We start from the raw sequence: 13,198 nt of genomic DNA, 5'->3' as shown, positions 1-13,198 counted from the left end.
CCTCCAGGACTGACCCGTGTCCTCTGGCAGATTCTGTTGGCCCCGGTGGATTGAAGCTAATAATTAAGCTCTTTTGGGGTTCTTAAAACATGGCCTGAAAAATGCAGACCTATAGGAAAACTTTGGGATTATAGGAGTTGTCTCTTTTAAGTTGTGCTGTAGAGAAAGATCTTACGGTTTTTTTCTTTAAAGCCGTTACGTAACAATTTATATTTTCATTGGCCTTGATAGATGAGGTATAATACTCCTGGGGTAAGAATGGATTAAAATAAATCTCCAAATTGCTTCTTACCTTCTGATTCTATTATGTGCTACCTTTTTGGACTCAGTGTTTAAGATCACAAGAACCCTGAGCTGATATTTTCAATTTTTTTTTCTTTTTTTTTTTAAGGGCTATGCCCACAGCATATGGAAATTCCCAGGCCAGGGATCTAACCAGAGCTACAGCTGCCGGCCTACGCTACAGCCACAGCAATGCCAGATCCGAGCTGCGTCTGCGACCTCCACCACAGCTCAAGGCAATACCAGATCCCTGACCCACTGCGCGAGGCCGGGGATTGAACCCGCATCCTCATGGATACTAGTCAGATTTGTTTCTGCTGCACCACAAGAGGAACTCCCTTTTAAATGTATTAATTTGAGTAATTTTCACAAAACAAAGGAGATATCTGTTGTTGATCTGAGGAAACCAAGGGTCCAGTAGGTGAGTGAAGTTACTCATTGAAAACAGCTCAGAAGGGGTGGGGAGAGGGCTTGGAACCAGGGCTTAGACTGCCAGCAATAAGCTTTGAGATCTTAGGCCAATTTCTGGTTCTTTCTAGGCTCTAGTGTCTTCCTTTGATGAATAAAGAGGTTGGAATGGGAAGTTGGAGTAAATGTCCTGCCTCTATAACCTTTGACCCAGGGGGGACTTGAGTGAGAGATCAGTACTTAATGAAGAGGTTTTTATAAACACTATAAGAACATTGTCTGTTGGGTATGGAGACATGCTCTAGATGATACTAGAGATATAATTTCTAGACTGGGGATTTAGATGTGGAACCCAGATAAAGACTGATCAGGTGCCCTGAGACAGTGGAGGAGCAGCATTCTCTTATAAACATTTCTTGATTTCCCTTATCTTTTTTTTTTTTTTAACTTTTTAGGGCTGCACCCTTGGCATATGGAGGTTCCCATGCTAGGGGTCGAATTGGAGCCGTAGCTGCCAGCCTACACCACAGCCACAGCAACGTGGGATCCAAGTCATGTCTGTGACCTACACCACAGCTCACGGCAACGCTGGATCCTTAACCCACTGGAGCGAGGCCAGGGATCGAACCCACATCTTCATGGATGCTAGTCAGGTTCGTTAACTGCCGAACCACACTGGGAACTCTTCTCTTACCTTTTTCCACATCTCCTTTCCAATCCCTGATCCCCTATCATCCATCTCCTTTAAAATTTTCTGATCTTGAACCATGCTATATTTGATTATAGCTATGAAAAATTAGGAGGCAAGAAAAGAGAAGTTTTCTTTATTCTTCTGTACCTGCAGCATATGGATGTTCCTGGGCCAGGGATCAAATCTGAGCTGCAGCTACACCCTGCACCACAGCTGTGGCAATGCTGGATCCTTAACCCACTGTGCTAAGCTGGGGGATTGAACCCATACCTCCACAGAGACAATGCCGGATCATTAACCCACTGTGCCACAGTGGGGACTCCTCTCTTTATTCTTCTTGAAAAATGAGTTCTCAGCATAGGGAAAACTGTCTAGGTCTGAGCTGTCCAACACGGTAGCCACTAGCCACAAACAGCTATAAAGTGATTGAAATGTGACAAAGACTAGGGAGAAAAAAGAACATCAAATATTTTGCTAATAATTTAAAAAATATTGATTACATATTGGAATGATATTATTATGAATACATTGGGTTAAATAAAATACCATACTGAAACAGATGTGTTACTGTCTGTTCCTACTTATTTTTTAATGTCGCTTCTGGGATATTTAAAATTATCTAATAGCTTTCATTTGTTAACATTCATTATATTTCTGTACCGTAGTGCTGGTTGAGTTTTTTTTTTTTTTGTTTTGTTTTTTGTCTTGTTGCTATTTCTTGGGCCGCTCCCGAGGCATATGGAGATTCCCAGGCTAGGGGTCCAATCGGAGCTTTAGCCACTGGCCTACACCAGAGCCACAGCAACACGGGATCTGAGCCGAGTCTGCAACCTACACCACAGCTCACGGCAACGCCGGATTGTTAACCCACTGAGCAAGGGCAGGGACCGAACCCGCAACCTTATGGTTCCTAGTTGGATTCGTTAACCACTGCGCCATGACAGGAACTCCCTGGTTGAGATTATTTTCAGCTACAGGCAATTCTCACCTCTCATCACCCCTCACATCCTCTAATGTGTATTTGGACAAGACTAGGGACATTTCTGGTTATCAAACTGGCCATGCTACTACATCTAGTGGGTGGCAGCCGGAAATGTTTCTAGCCTCCTACAATGTATAGGACAGACGACCCCTCCCCATACCAAAGAATGCTCTGGTCTAAAGTGCCAAGAGTGCTGAGGTTGAGAACTCCTGGTGCAGAGGTTCAGAAAGGAGAAGTAGAGAAAAAAGATTGAGCGCTAAAACTGCTTATAGGTTAATGTGATTTGCAATATTAGACTAAGTATTTGGCAGCATTAAAAAAATGACTTCTTGTAGATAAGAGTAAGGAATTAGAGATGGTTAGGGTGAAAGCAGTGGGGGTTTTGTTTGTTATTTCAACAGATATTTATTGAGACTACAAATCGTTTTTGAAACAAGATGGGGACAAATAAACACGCATGTATAAGCATATGCAAATACTGAAATCTGATTGTATGCAAAGCTTCTGCAGGAAAAATAGAGATAAATAATATGTGATTCCTGCCTTTCCATAAAGCCCGCAGGCTGGTGGGGGATGGCATGAGCAGTACCCTCTCTTGTAAGTAGCTACCTGTGATGTCAGAAGAGAGAAGAGGGAAGAGCAACAACAACCAAAAAAACTATGGATTTCAAAGGAAACGGTACCAGTTTCGGTTGGGGAAATCAGGTAAAGGCTTCATGAGACTGTCCTGTTGAAATAGCTCCTCAGTAACAACCCGTGGAGATGATGGAAAGGCAGGTACCACGGAGGGCACAGCATGGCCCGAGGCAGGGAGCAGAGGTGAAAGGGCATGGGTTTGGGGAATATTCAGGGATCAAGTTGACTTAGAATCCCAGTGGGAAGCAGTTAAAAAAATGAAAACCCCAAACCAAAGCAGTGAACATAAAACCCCCCAACAAGACTCAGGTCATTTCTCACAGGTCAGGCGAGGTGAAAAGAGAAATGAGAGACCAATAGAGACCAAGTGTGTAGAACCGGTGAGTTGTCTGGAGGTAGAAGATAAAGGAGAGGAAGGACTCAAAGATGATCCTGAGGTTCTAAGCTTGGATGTCTGGGCATCGTGCTGGAGTGAGAGGCCAGGAGGAGGGATTGGTTGGGAAGAATGGAAAGACGATGAGTTCAGGATTGCCCTGTTGAGCTTGACGTTAATGGTAGGAATCCAGATGGTGGAGGAGGTGGAGAGAGCCCCTGGGAATCAGATCTGCGGCCAGGCAAGTGATGACAAGAAAGAGAAACTTGGGGGTCATCCAAAGTAATGTAGTCCTTGAGGTTTTGAGGGTTTTTTGTTTGTTCGTTTTGTTCGTTTTGCCATTTCTAGGGCTGCTCCCATGGCACATGGAGGTTCCCAGGCCAGGGGTCTAATCGGAGCTGCAGCCACCAGCCTACACCAAAGCCACAGCAACTTGGGATCTGAAACGCGTCTGCGACCTTCACCACACACAGCTCACGGCAACGCCGGATCCTTAACCCACTGAGCAAGGCCAAGGATCGAACCCGCAACCTCATGGTTCCTAGTCGGATTCGTTAACCACTGAGCCACGATGGGAACTCCAGGGTTTTGAGAACTGGAGGAAGGCGGCGTCCAGTGCAAAGGCGAGGGTACACTCTGAGGTGTGACTGTCTTTAGGTGATGAAACAAAGAAGAGAGAAGTCGGGGCAGGAAAGAAAAGATGAGGCAGAAGACACAGAAAGAAGGTCTGAGCTTCATAGAGGTGGAGTCTCCATGGCGTGTGTTCCACAGTGTTCGACAGTTCTCACTGAGTGTGGAGGTTAGAGCTGGAACCACTTCGAGGCTGTTGATAAGCGTTTCACACTGGGAGGAAAACAGATGGCAGAGAAAGAAGGGGCCGGCAAACTGCTTCTCGGGGCCCGGGCTGTCCCAGAGCTGCTGTTGGGAGAACAAGCACTTGCTCATTTGGTGGTGTGCTTTCTCTTGGGTCCTTCCTTCCTTCAACAGTCATTGAGGATGTAGCTGTTTCTTTTATTTCCCGTGGGGTGAAATGAAGCAGGGGTAACTAAGAGGTCATCTCTACTGCTGCCTCCCCCTCTGGGCTCAAGAAAACAGAACTCCCAAGGATATTCCTTGAAAAAAACACAGAAGGAAGTTTTAGTGGTTATGCTCCTAAAACCTGGAACTTTGTCATTGCTGATTTGTCTTCTCTTTCAAGGCTCTGATAGTCTCACGATTGATGTCCCAAGTAAAGCAAATATCTAATTCTGCCTGCCCTTGCATTTGGGCTAAGGAGAGTGTTTCTGATCAAACAAATAAAAGGGAAGTGATTGGAGGGGGTTAAAATAAACTCATCCCAGCACCGATCATCTTTTCATGGTTAGAAGTAATTTGAATTTTTAATTTTAGCTGCTGTTTTCAGTAGGTTTGGTGAAACTGGAGGCCTAACTTGTTTCGTTTTAGTATGTATTGTCAAGGGGGCCTATAGGAATGAGCTGAACAGGTTTTTACGAATTAAAGAGAGAAAATAACACTTTTTCCATACCGTGTTTTTAATGCCAATAATTTAAGAAGTCATATTTCCCAGAAGCAGAGAGCAAGGAACACTTTGAGTACAGTTCCAAATTGGAAATTTCTGCCATCTGAATATTAAGAAAACACATTAAATGGTTATTCTAGACCTTTTCTGCCTGTACCTCCTTGCTAGAGTTGAAGTACCACGAAGAGGTGGTGTTTCTCAATCTGGGGGGTGTGGGATGTATTGATATTTTACTCTGAGATTCACATCCATGTGCATGTCATTGTTGATAATAACTTTTACTTCCCTACAGCAATAATCTTTTGATGTCTTAAGGAAAGTTTATAGTAAGACTCTAGATAAGATTTCGATTTCTTCTATATTATCATTATTGGAAATAAGCAAATAAAAGCATGCGGGCAATTCATACTTGAAGAACGTAAACATTTCCAAAGATGAAAGTACAGGAAAATACAAAAATAGGAACACGGTTGCTAGAAGTTGCCTGTTGTATAAATAGTCAAAGTTTTAGTCAGCATGACTGGCATACATCAGTTACTGCTTTTGTAGAACTTTTATTTTAAAAATAGATGGAAAAGTCAAAGCAGTGTCGCGTAGTTGTCAGTTGGTTTGGTAATCCAAATATATCAGCTTTACTTCTGAATGTGCTGAAAGATTTATTATTTGACCTTGGTTAAATTTTCTGTAAACCTGTTGAATGTTTAAGCCCGAGATCTCATGTCTATAAAATGAGAATACCCATGAATCTTGTCATCAGCTTCCCAGCGATTAAGTCTGCAGTGCTGTTTTAGGTGCTGCAATAAATAACAATTATGAAAACTTGAGAAATTCTATAGCCAGTGTTCTCTACAAATGGCATTGACTGATTACTTTAAAAATTGATTGGTAAAGTATTTGTACTGTAAACTGTAAAAAGCACCATTTACTAGGAGCGTAGCGGATGGTTACTGCAGGGATTGCTCGAGGTGCTCCTTGCTCTCTGCTTCTGGGAAATATTACTTCTTAAATTATTGACATTAAAAACACTATATGGAAAAAAAGGGCGAGGGAGTCACAGCATTTAATCTTATTAGTCAAAGATATTAAAAAAACATGAAAGCTGTGGTTTCCAAAGGAGACAGTGTGGGGGGCAGGGGGATGCGCTGGGGGCGTGGGGTGGAAAGCCTATATAATTGGATTGTGATGATCATTGTACAACTATAAATGTAATAAATTCATTGAGTAATTAAAAAATAAAAAATATTGGCGTTCCTGTCATGGCGCAGTGGTTAACCAATCCGACCAGGAACCATGAGGTTGCGGGTTCGGTCCCTGCCCTTGCTCAGTGGGTTAAGGATCTGGTATTGCTGTGAGCTGTGGTGTAGGTCCCAGACAAGGGTCAGATCCCACGTTGCTGTGGCTCTGGTGTAGGCTGGTGGCTACAGCTCCGATTCGACCCCTAGCCTGGGAACCTCCATATGCCGCGGGAGCAGCCCTAGAAAAGGCAGAAAGACAATAAAAAAAATAAAAAATAAATTTAAAAAAATTAAAAATAAAAAAGTGGAAACTATTGAATAGAGTTCTTTAAAGTTATTCATCAATGGCTGTCCACCGTGTTCTGCATTAGAGTGGATAATAGTGATACGGGTGATGTTTTCTTTTCCAGCAATCTTTTCACAGCACTTCCTACTTGTATGAATACTGAAAATTGCTGACATAATTACAAGGATCCAATTGATCCAAAATATTCTCGGGAAGAGACTCCTAAAAATATCGTCTATTTAAAAGTACTCCTCTTCACCCGTTCTTCACTTGGAATGTTCAGTTTTCAGCAGGCGATATTTGAAACCTCCGGGTTTGGTGGGGGGGTGTAAGCATAGACCCCAGTTCTCCCCAGATTCCTAGCGGAATGGCTGGAATGGTTGAGAAATAGGGGGAAATCTGCATGGACAAGAGAAAGCAGAAGCAAAGAAGGATTCAGTCCCTGTGTCAGAAAGTGAGGGGAAATTTTGTTAGCAGTTCCTCCGTGGGGCTGGACTGTAGTCTGGATTGTAGGATGTCCCAGCGCCTTTTCCCCTCACCGGCTCCAGAAAATTAGCATGCGACCGAATGATGCAGCGTTTGGAGATGGGGGCACATTGAGGGCCAGCTCGTGCGTATGTGACCACAGCATCTTGAGACTGAGGTTGCCTTTGCATGTCTCCCCACATCCACTTGGCCCTCTTCCAATTCCTTCTGCTCCCTGGACTCCATGATCCTTTTAAGAGGTAGGTCTGTCATGTGATCCCTTTGCTCACATGCTTCCAGAGTTTTCTTTCGATTGTTTTTAGGATCAAGGCGGACATCCAGAACCTAGACCTCTCTTGCCTTCCAGCCCCGTGTCCACCATGCCTTCCATGCTGCAGCCATACTCACCTCATGGGCACTGCTGACCCTGGCTTTTTGCACTGACTCTGAACCAGTTCTACCACCTGGACCTCCTTCTTGCCCCTCTTTCCTGGTTAATTCCTAATCGTCCTTCAGACTTGACCCCATGGCTACTTTCTTAGGGATCATCAGAAGTCTGTGCACTCATGGACACACGGTGATTCTAATTGTATAGTCATTTTCATGATTAGTTACTTAGTATTTGCCTCACCTGTTAGACTGTGAGCTCCACTTAGGAGTGGTATCTGGCTCTGTGCACCATTGTATCCCTAGCTTTTAGCATAGAACTTGGCATATTCTAGATATTCAGTAAATATTTATGAAATGAATGGATGAATAGATTGATAGATGGCAACGTTTGGGTTTTAACAGCTACCTTGGATGCCCTTGACCTTTGCACCCTACGCAGATACCTGCCACAAGCAAAGGAGCAGGCATAGTGACAGGAAAAATCTTGGTGTGGCTGCCAAGAGGTTTTGGAAACCGGGACACTGTCTGAAGAAGAGGATCCACATCCACAGAGATGTTCATTCTGTCTCTTTTCCTGTCCCCATGGGCTGCTGGATATTCATAACTCTTAAGACCGTTTTCTACCTCTTCCTCTTCTGCTCTGGATCATTTTCTCTTTAATCTAGATAAGGGTGTGTCTCTAAGGAGGATCTGGATGGGCATCCACAACAAATTCTGCCAGAAAGCAGCTCAATTTCTATTAGGAGATTATTTTTATTCGAAAAATAAGGCTCCCTCATGGATTCTGTTAAGCGATTCTGTTATTCAAAAGCAAAGGATCACGGTTTTCCTGAGGCTTCAGAGGAATTGTTTCCTCTGTGATGGATTGACCATGGGATATGAGATGATCGTAGAAAATTTTGTTCTGCTTTCGATAACACATGAGGGGATGTTGCATGTATGATGCTGCAGCAGGGTAAGCAGGCCATTAGCTAAAGGAAAGAGGAAGATGACACAGCTGAAAGATGGGAGAGTCAGCTCATAGAAATAATGACAAGTGCCGTTGCTTATTGAGCACTTATGAGGGGCCTCGGCATTTTTTTTAAAGGCCTATGTGTTTTAACTCATTTAATTTTCATAACAGCCCTATGAGGGTTATGCAGGTCTTTTACTCCATTTAGAAAACCTCTATAGAGGAGTCAGTTGACAATAGCACACTGGAAAATAGTTACAAAAAATGAAGCAGAAAAAAAACTTGAAGAAAAAATTTAAACCTAAAAGGGATAAAAATATGGAGCATGTGAACTCTGGGGAAACTGTAGTAGCTTTTAATAGTGTTACACCTGGGTGGTGAGATTAGAGATAGTTTTTATTTTCTCCTTTATACTTCTCAATATTTTTTAGCAGGAACTTTTAAACAGACACTGTTCTTTGAACAAAGAGCGTAGTTGGCAGAAAGCATCTAAGCTTTCCAATAAAGAGTCTTAAGTAATTCAGTGAAAATTAAATTGCACCCAGAGATGGTGTTTAGGGATTTAGGCAAGAGTGAAGCAGCCACGGTAGGAAGTCAACCTCCTAATTGGGGAAACAGACCAGAGAGATTCATGTTGCTGAAGGATGGTGGTGACTGTGCACTTTCACTCTTCCAACTGGAGGAAAAGAAAAAAAAAAAAAAGAAAAAGATCGGCCCTGGCTAGTTAGGAGTATTTTGAGAATTCAGATTATGGTGCTGAGATAGCACTGCTGTACACGATAATTAGAAGCTAGTTAAAATTGTATGCTTGTAATTTCAATAATTTATTTAATAGAATATGCGTAATTGCCTGGATTATGTGTTCTTCCATTTATCCACACCTAGGGTATAATAAACCTGGGGGACAGACCCTTGCCATCGTGACCCAAGATACCACCTGCTGGCAGGTGTAGAAATTGCAAGTTAAAACCCTGGGGAGAAATGAACCTGAGCTAGTCTCACCTTAGAAATTCAGGCCCATGAGGTGACACTAGAGGTCATGAACATTGAAAAGTGCTAGGACTATCCTTGTATTGTAATGCACATTTATTTCTTCCAAATCATATTTCTTGGAAAGAGAAGGCTGAATTGTAAATTGGCTGGAAGGGAAAAAAAAAAAAGGTAAATTAAATGGGTGTGGAATTTAAAATTCTTTATTTTCTTGGTTTCTAGTGGTAGTCTTCTGTTTTTTGAATTGCAGAACTTTTTTTTTTTTTTCAGGCTATGTGATTATTCTCTTTGCTTATTCTTGTAAAGGGAACTTTATGTTTTCTCATAGTCAAGTAGAGATGGGCTCATTCAGAAATTGGCACAGGTTCTCAACCACATCTTTTGGAGGAGTCCCCTGGACTAAATTAAGGGAAAAAAATGGCAGTGAGAAAAATGTTAAAATGTCTTTTAAGTGAAATAAGTTTTTGGATACTGCTGGCAGGAGAACCGCTGACTAGGAGTAATTATGACAAACATGTTATTGTAACGATCCTTTGATTAAAATACATGTGTGTCTTGCTTGCTTTGGCAGTACATACACTAAAATTGGACCGATGCAGAGAAGATTAGCATGCCCCTGTGCAAGGATGACATGCACATTCACGACGTGTTCCATATTTCTTTTGACACAAATGAACTTACTTACAAAACAGACTCACAGACACAGAGAACAGACTTGTGGTTGCCAAGGGGGCGGGGAGGGTTGGAAGGATGGGTTGGGAGTTTGGGGTTAGCAGATGCCAACTATTATATGTAGAGAAGGGATAAACAACAGCATCCCGCTGGATAGCACAGGGGACTATGCTCAATATCCTGCGGTTAACCATAGTGAAAAGGAGTATAAAAATGTGTGTGTGTATATATCTATCTCTCTGAATCACTTGGCTGTACAGCAGAAATTAACACACTGTTGTGAATTGACTGTGCTTTAATTAAAAAAATACACCTGTGTCAATCATTTTCTTCCTTGGATTGTACCAGGAATTAAGTACAATTAACTCTGGAAAAGGAGCCATTTGTATTCTTGATCCTTTGTACGTTTCTAGGAGATGATAGAGATCTAAAAGGTGATCAGGATCATAAGACTTTGACTCTCTGCATATTATCGTTTCGCCTTTGTACTTCGGGCACAAACTAAGTAAGACGGTACGCTTTTCTTTTAAATGGTTCTTTTATTACACAGGCAGCCTCTGACTTACAAATAGGTCTGTCTGCAAATGGCCAGAGGCCTTTAGGACCAGCGAACCCACCAGTGGGTTTTATTTCAGATGCGCTGCCTCTGCCAGGGCTGCCCCTCCTTTCTCCTTCAGGTCCTTTCATTGCTGTGGTTTAAAATATGCTCTCCCCTTTCTTCCCCAAAAGGTTTTGTTGCATTCCCCCCCCCCCCAGTTTCCATGGCTACAGGTCTGTTCTTCCTTCTCCTCGTCCCCTTGCTCATCCTACGGTAGCACCAGCCAGAGGTCTTTTTTTGAGACAGTTTCCTCCTCAAGAGGAATCTTCACAGGACTCTTCAGTCTCTTGGGCTGTCCTGGTTGCGATCCTTTGTGTGTTTTCTTTCTCTGGAATGGTGGAAAGCGGAAAGGAAAGGGAGGATGGTGAGTGATAGGAGGAACCCATTGTTACTTTGCATGACTTGCAGTTCCTTGTTCAGAAAGGACCCAAAGTGCCCCAGGGATGGACTTTTTGTCTTTTTGCCTTTTCCAGGGCTGCTCCCGCGGCATATGGAGGTTCCCAGGCTAGGGGTCTAATCAGAGCTGTAGCTGCCAGCCTATGCCAGAGCCACAGCAATGCCAGATCTGAGCCGCGTCTGCAACCTACACCACAGCTCACGGCAATACCAGATCCTTAACCCACTGAGCAAGGCCAGGGATCGAACCCGCAACCTCATGATTCCTAGTTGGATTCGTTAACCACTGAGCCACAACAGGAACTCCCAGAGGTGGACTTTCTTGAAAGGGCTTTTTGCCTGCTTCAGGGTTTTGCCTGCTTCAGAGTTGAGAAATGGCCTCAAAACTTTAGTTTCCAGCCCTGGCTGGAAGTGCTGGGGTTAACAGTGGAAAAGGAAGTGGGGAGCTAATCTGTAATTTCCTCTTGACAGGAGAGAAGGAGAAAAGAGGAAAACTAAAGGAAGGCACGTGGAGAAAAAGGAGAGAAAAGGCGAAAGAGGGAGCTGACCTTGGGTCCCCATGGAGAGAGACTGGCCAGAGACACTTTATCCTTTGCTTTGGTCTTAGGCTCTTACCTTCTAGCCCCTGGTCCAGTACGGGTCTGGGGCTGATGGAGAGAAAGGGAGGGAAGGATGGATTCCACTCCCTTGGATTGCTTCTCCTCAAACTGATCTAGAGGGTCAGCGCAGTCTCAGTCATAATGCCAACAGACAGTCTTTTTTTGTGGAAATTGACAAACTGCTTCTAAAATTTCTGTGGATGTGCACAGGACTTAGAATAGCCAAGAAGCAGCTGGAAAAATTAAGAAGAAAGTTAGATGACTAGATAACTGATTTCAGCATTTATTACAGAGCTACAGTACTCAAGGCAATGCAGATCCATGGGACAGAATGGAGAATCCAGAAATAGATCCACACGTACATGGGGCAGCTTCTTTTGGGTGAAGATGCAAAGGCAATTCAGTGGAGAAAGGATAGCCGTCAACAAATGGTGCTGAAAAAATTAGATATCCATATGTAAAATATGTGCTTCAGTCTATTTCTTACATCATAAAAAGTTAACACAAAATGTGTCATAGACCTAAATATAAAACCTAAGAAAACACAGAAGAGATCCTTTGTGACTTTGGGCTCCATAAACATTTCTTAGATTCATCACTAAAAGCACAGTCTAGAACAGATTGATAAATTGGACTTCCTTGGTATATCTGTATTAAGTGCCTTTTGTTTACTTAATACATGAAATGCAAAAAAAAAAAAAAAAAAGTCTCCAAAACAGAATTGACCTCCAGAGGGGTTCATGTTTGAGTTGCGAGGGTGAGATTAATGTACATAAGTAACAATTAGACGAAGCCATGAATTGAGTTCAGGAGTGCAGTGGTTGACCTTTGTTTCTTGTCATATCTACCTTTTCAGGTATCCATGGAGGGCTCCAAATTTCTGCAGTAAATAATGATATTTTCTCTTGTCTCAAGTCTTTACATTAATCTCCGATGGGCACACATTGTATCGCGGACCACCTGTATCTTAGTCATTTCATCTAAGGGTTATAGGAGAAATTATTCTACATTTGTTCTCCTTTTTAATGTCTTTCCCCGAGACCTGATTTGATAAATCCCTAACACTGTTTCTGGCTGCGTTGCCCTCGCTTGGAAGGATAGAACAGCCTTTAGTACTATTAGCATTTTTTCTAGACATTACCTCTCCAGCTGTGAAGATTTTCCTTAGATGATTCATGTGACACTTGGAAGCTGAGGGTACACTTCCTGGAGAAGCACTTATCTTTTCTCCTGCTCTTGTTTGGAGTGGCTTTACGGTGACCGTTTTTTATGGTCCTTAATATATTTCCCTTCCTTCCTTCCTTCGTATTTCATCTTGAGCATCACAGCTCTGCGCAGCCAGGGCCCAGCTCTGCGCTGCCAGGGCCAGACACACTGCCGCTGGGTGCCTGTCGCTGGCTCCCAGGCCAATTGGCTGGCAAGGAAGTGTCTGTATTTACATCTTACCGTCGCCCAGGACCCCCTGAGGTGCTAACTCTGGTTGCTTGCATCGCACAGCTGCTGAGCAGATTCTTGGAGAGCCTGTAGATTGTGTGCATGTTTGTGCCTCTGTGCCAGCTGTAGGCAGAATTGTGAAGCTGGCAGTTGGCCCGTTGTGCCTGAATGTTCTTTTTTTAATGGCCACACCCAGGGCCTATGAAAGTGCCCAGGCCAGGGATCCAACCCCGAGCCGTAGCTGTGACCTATGCCACAGCTGCAGCAATGCAGGATCCTTCACTCACTGC

At 43.2% G+C, this 13,198-nt stretch overlaps 1 protein-coding gene and 1 non-coding gene across 6 annotated transcripts in view; both read left to right on the top strand.

Moving 5' to 3' along the window:
- Positions 1-13,198, top strand: part of GRIP1 (glutamate receptor interacting protein 1) — a 761,849-nt gene that overhangs the window by 39,082 nt on the left and 709,569 nt on the right. The window lies entirely within an intron of this gene.
- On the top strand, positions 9,769-9,870 carry LOC125131919 (U6 spliceosomal RNA). The gene has a single exon (XR_007136093.1). It is a non-coding gene; the product is annotated as a U6 spliceosomal RNA (small nuclear RNA).

The sequence above is a fragment of the Phacochoerus africanus genome, chromosome 7, assembly GCF_016906955.1.
Source record: "Phacochoerus africanus isolate WHEZ1 chromosome 7, ROS_Pafr_v1, whole genome shotgun sequence".
NCBI lineage: Eukaryota > Metazoa > Chordata > Mammalia > Artiodactyla > Suidae > Phacochoerus > Phacochoerus africanus.
This window is presented reverse-complemented; position numbering and strand designations above follow the sequence as displayed.